At 40.1% G+C, this 5,693-nt stretch overlaps 1 long non-coding RNA gene across 1 annotated transcript; it reads left to right on the plus strand.

The window, feature by feature from the left end:
• Nucleotides 1–3,955: 3,955 nt before the first annotated feature.
• Nucleotides 3,956–5,487, plus strand: LOC310723791. The gene is made up of 2 exons (XR_014532772.1): nucleotides 3,956–4,101; nucleotides 4,132–5,487. It is a non-coding gene; the product is annotated as an uncharacterized lncRNA (long non-coding RNA).
• The last annotated feature ends 206 nt before the right edge of the window (nucleotides 5,488–5,693 follow it).

A 5,693-nucleotide genomic window follows, 5' to 3' on the forward strand; every position in this document is an offset into this window, starting at 1 on the left:
GAAAACTGGTTTTCCTGTGCTACTAGCTGGGTCTTTCTCATTTCTTGCAAGAGTTCCCTCACTTCACAGTATATCATAAAAACAGCAATTGCAGATGCTAGATAAAAATGACATTTTACTGTACAAAGTAGGAAAATTGGTCCTTATCCCAAATAGAGGGTGTGTTACAGTAAATAAATTATGGGTTCCCTGGTGGTCTATTGGTTAGGATTCGGCGCTCTCACCGCCGTGGCCCCGGTTCGATCCCCAGTCAGGGAACCAAACCCAGCCATTATGGTTGCACAAGCCAGTGCACTCTTAGTGCCGGTCCCAAGCCCGGATAAATGGGGAGGGTTGCATTAGGAAGGGCATGTGCCAAATCGAACATGCAGATCACGAATACGGATGATCCGCTGTGGCGACCCCTAATGGGAGAAGCCGAAAGAAAGTTGAACAGTAAATAAATTCCTGAAGTAATTTAGTCAGTTAAGTGATTTAGTCAGTGTGTCTATGTAAGTTATTTATAAACTTAAAGTTTATAAACTAAAAATTTATAAATTTAAAGTAATGAGAAAAACATTATCAAAGCAAATTGTTATTTTACAGTGTAGCCTTGCTAATGACATGTCATGGCCAAGGAAGAAGCAGCTGGTTCAGATAACTTTCATACCATTTTCTTTTTTTTGTGTGTGTTTATCTTATTTGAAGTTTAATATACTTCTTGAAGTTTAATTAATATATTAAACTATTGTAAATGTTTTATATAATTAAAAAGGTTAAATTGGTTTGCGCTTTTTTTTTTTTTTTTTTTAAGATAGAAACGAGAGGCTGGGGGCCTCCAATATAAATTTTGCCTAGGACCTCCAAATGTCTAGAACTGGCACTGAGTATGTAGCACAGTCGATTCTCCCCTGAGGTGGGTTGTCTTTTTTTGCTAGACTGTTGAGCTATTTCTGGGCTGTGTGTTGAGAAATGGTCATCTCTCTGGTCTGTACCAACACCCCTTCAAGCAGTGTGAATCCTTTAGTCATGCCAATGTAATAGTAAAGTGGATGAGGGTCAGTATTGTTTGTTCAATGCTATTGGGATCTATCTGTTCAAGGTGCTCAACTGAAAGGGGAAGTAAAAGTTGCTATGTAAATATTAGATAGATTATGTGACTTTGAAATTATGGCCTTGTTCCATACATGTGTGTATCTCTCTCTCTCTCTCTCTGTCTCTGTCTGTTTCTCTTTCTCTCTCTCTCTTTCTCTCTCTCTGTGTGTGTGTGTGTGTGTGTGTGTGTGTGTGTGTGTGTGTGTGTGTGTGTGTGTGTGTGTGTGTGTGTGTGTGTGTGTGTGTGTGTGTGTGTGTGTGTGTGTGTGTGTGTGTGTATATATATATATATAATATAATATAATTATATATACAGTGAGGAAAATAAGTATTTGAACACCCTGCTATTTTGCAAGTTCTCCAACTTAGAAATCATGGAGGGGTCTGAAATTGTCATCGTAGGTGCATGTGCAAAATCCAGAAATCACAATATATGATTTTTAAAGTATTTATTTGTATGATACAGCTGCAAATAAGTATTTGAACACCTGTCTATCAGCTAGAATTCTGACCCTCAAAGACCTGTTAGTCTGCCTTTAAAATGTCCACCTCCACTACATTTATTATCCTAAATTAGATGCACCTGTTTGAGGTCGTTAGCTGCATAAAGACACCCGTCCACCCCATACAATCAGTAAGAATCCAACTACTAACATGGCCAAGACCAAAGAGCTGTCTAAAGACACTAGAGACAAGGCTGGAAAGGGCTATGGGGAAATTGCCAAGCAGCTTGGTGAAAAAAGGTCCACTGTTCGAGCAATCATTAGAAAATGGAAGAAGCTAAACATGACTGTCAATCTCCCTCGGACTGGGGCTCCATGCAAGATCTCACCTCGTGGGGTCTCAATGATCCTAAGGAAGGTGAGAAATCAGCCCAGAACTACACGGGAGGAGTTGGTCAATGACCTGAAAAGAGCTGGGACCACCGTTTCCAAGGTTACTGTTGGTAATACACTAAGACGTCATGGTTTAAAATTATGCATGGCACGGAAGGTTCCCCTGCTTAAACCAGCACATGTCCAGGCACGTCTTAAGTTTGCCAATGACCATTTGGATGATCCAGATGAGTCATGGGAGAAAGTCATGTGGTCAGATGAGACCAAAATAGAACTTTTGGGTCATAATTCCACTAAACGTAATTGGAGGAAGAAGAATGATGAGTACCATCCCAAGAACACTATCCCTACTGTGAAGCATGGGGGTGGTAGCATCATGCTTTGGGGGTGTTTTTCTGCACATGGGACAGGGCGACTGCGCTGTATTAAGGAGAGGATGACCGGGGCCATGTATTGCGAGATTTTGGGGAACAACCTCCTTCCCTCAGTTAGAGCATTGAAGATTGGTCGAGGCTGGGTCTTCCAACATGACAATGACCCGAAGCACACAGCCAGGATAACCAAGGAGTGGCTCTGTAAGGAGCATATCAAGGTTCTGGCGTGGCCTAGCCAGTCTCCAGACCTAAACCCAATAGAGAATCTTTGGAGGGAGCTCAAACTCCGTGTTTCTCAGCGACATGCAAGAAACCTGACTGATCTAGAGAAGATCTGTGTGGAGGAGTGGGCCAAAATCCCTCCTGCAGTGTGTGCAAACCTGGTGAAAAACTACAGGAAACGTTTGACCTCTGTAATTGCAAACAAAGGCTACTGTACCAAATTTTAACATTGACTTTCTCAGGTGTTCAAATACTTATTTGCAGCTGTATCATACAAATAAATAGTTAAAAAATCATACATTGTGATTTCTGGATTTTTTCTTTTAGATTATGTCTCTCACAGTGGACATGCACCTACGATGACAATTTCAGACCCCTCGATGATTTCTAAGTGGGAGAACTTGCAAAATAGCAGGGTGTTCAAATACTTATTTGAATCCACCCTTACTTTTAAGATGGGGCCAACGGAGAAGTTGAAGCATCCTTCTTTATGAGAGATGCAGCACGGAAATGCATTATACAGCCTCCTCTGGTGGTTATAGTCATTATTACATGTGCTAATTAATCAACCTATATGTTTAATGGAAAACTTCCTGTACAACTGTTAAACATTCTTAGCTTATAAAGGAGATCTGCTTGAAACCATATGTAGCTCTAATGCGAAGTTTTTAATCCAGTCTGGTTTATATTTAAAAAAAAAATAATATATATAATTTTTTTTTTTTTTTTTTTTTAGTTAAGTCTTGCTTGCACTTTGAATCCTTTCACATCTAATGGCATATCAGGCCTGATTTTAGCCAGAACAAGTTGGAGCTATAGAATCTTGGATGCATAAAGGATATTTTTTAATATTCGTGTGGGCAGTATTTTTAGATATTTAAAACTCCACAGTAAAACTCTCTAATTGCCTGTCTGGCACAGCAACAGGTCCAAGCCAAAGGCAATCGATATTAATGTTACATAAAGCATGTGTAAATTCGGTAGTGAAATACTGTACGCTGTGAAATATCCTTTCAATATTGTTCTTTAATATTGCTGGGACTGTACTGTTCAAAAAAATATTTATAGTATTGCATGCTCAAGTCAAGAGGCTTTTATTGTCATTTCTACTATACACAGTGATACACAGTGAAAACAAGACAACGTTCCTCCAGAACCCTGGTGCTACACTAAACAACATGGAGCTACATAACATAAAGCTACATAAAGTGCATCGAGTGCAACCTAGTGCAAACAGTGCAGACAGAAAACTGTGCAGACAGACAGGCAACACAAGACAGTGTGGGACTATACACATAACACAAGATAGCCTCGACCAGTAAACCTACTGTATACTCTGAATATACAGTACTGTGCAAAGAGAACTATAAAAACTATAACCAAGAGTATATATAAACACAAACAATGCAGTGCAAAAAACAGCAGTAGCAGCAGTAGAGAGGTGCATGTAAACTGTATAATATAGTTAAGTATAAATAATAAATAAATGGTGGTGGAATGAATTTAGATGAGTAATGAGTGTGTATTAAGGTATATCAGGTTGTACAGTTCAGTAACACACAGTTAGGGGTGTGTGTGTGTGTGTGTGTGTGTGTGTGTGTGTGTGTGTGTGTTTTTCAGTTTAGTTCTGTGTATTGAGGAGCCTGATGGCTTGCAGGAAAAATGCTGTTGGCTTTGCACATGCAGTGTGTGGTGAAAATGTCCATGATGGAGGGGAGAGAGAATCCGATGATGTTCTTCACTGTCTTCACTATCCTCTGTAGAGCCTTGCGAATCCGAGACGGTGCAGTTCCCAAACCAGGCATTGATGCAGCTACTCAGGATGCTCTTGATGGTCCCTCTGTAGAACATAGTCAGGACGGGGGAGGGAGATGAGCTTTCCTCGGCCTTCTCGGGAAGTAGAGATGCTGCTGGACTTTCTTGGTGATCGAGCTGGTTTTGATTGACCAGGTGAGGGTATCCGCCAGATGAACACCAAGGAATTTGGTTCTCTTGACGATCTCCACTGGGGATCCATCAATGATCAGTGGGGAATGGCTGCTCTGTGCTCTCCTGAAGTCCACAAACATCTCTTTGTTTTTGTCTATGTTTAGAGACAGGTTGTTGCCTCCACACCAGGCTGTTAACTAGTGCACCTCCTTTCAGTATGCTGATTCATCGTTCTTGCTGATGAGACCCACCACGGTCGTTTCATCTGCAAACTTGACGATGTGGTTCGAGCTGTGCATTGCTACATAGTCGTGAGTCAGCAGCGTGAACAGCAGTGGGCTGAGCACACAGCCCTGAGGGGCGCCAGTGCTCAATGTGGTGGTGTGCTGCTATCCAAATGCATGTTAGATCCAAAATTAAGGGACAAGAATGTATGGCTGCTGTCAGGATTGTTTATTAGAAATAAACAAACAAACCACTTACTAGTCACCTCAAAAGAATACTACACAATAACTCCATGCAATTAAATAAACATGTCCACATGATTACATTTAAACAATTGTGGGTTTTTCTGCATCAGTGTTTAATTTTTTTTTTACACTGAGTTTTGAGGTATTTTTTGAAGCAGTCCCTGGATCAATAGAAATAGAGTTAGTGCTGTGTAGTAATTGTATTAACATGCATGTTTTTCTTTTAAATTAGAGTGATTGTGACAGAATTTACACCCTAATAAGGAATTTCAGGTGAGATGTCTGACATGGAACCCTTTTTTGCGAAAATGATGGACATGAAAAACTTTTAAAGCACGTAGAATCTGCACACCTGCAGGTCAGCTGATATATGCTGTGATTTCAATATGAAGCACAAGACTGAATGTGGAATGATGAGATCAATTCATCCCTATGTTTTTGCAGCTGTGTAGTGCATTAGAAATTCAGGGCTCCAAGTGTTTTTCATTAAGGAGATAACCATACATTTTATCCTGGTAACATTTTCTGCCACATTAAACTGAAGATTTGTACTTGTTCAGAGATGCAGGAAATTTGGAAAATCGTTTAAAAAAGTGGGAAAGATTTAAAAGAAGCAGATACTTCTAGTCTTTGGTTTCTTCCATCAGATAGTACTTAACAGATATTTTTGTAAACTGCATTGCCTCAGTCATCTCTGATTGTGAGAACAGGAGCTCAGTCTGAATTCAGAGAGTACAAAACTATTGCTATTCTATTTGGTGTGTAACAAAGAGAACTCAGGCGTTGTG

The sequence above is a fragment of the Silurus aristotelis genome, assembly GCF_946808225.1.
Source record: "Silurus aristotelis genome assembly, chromosome: 3".
Lineage (NCBI taxonomy): Eukaryota > Metazoa > Chordata > Actinopteri > Siluriformes > Siluridae > Silurus > Silurus aristotelis.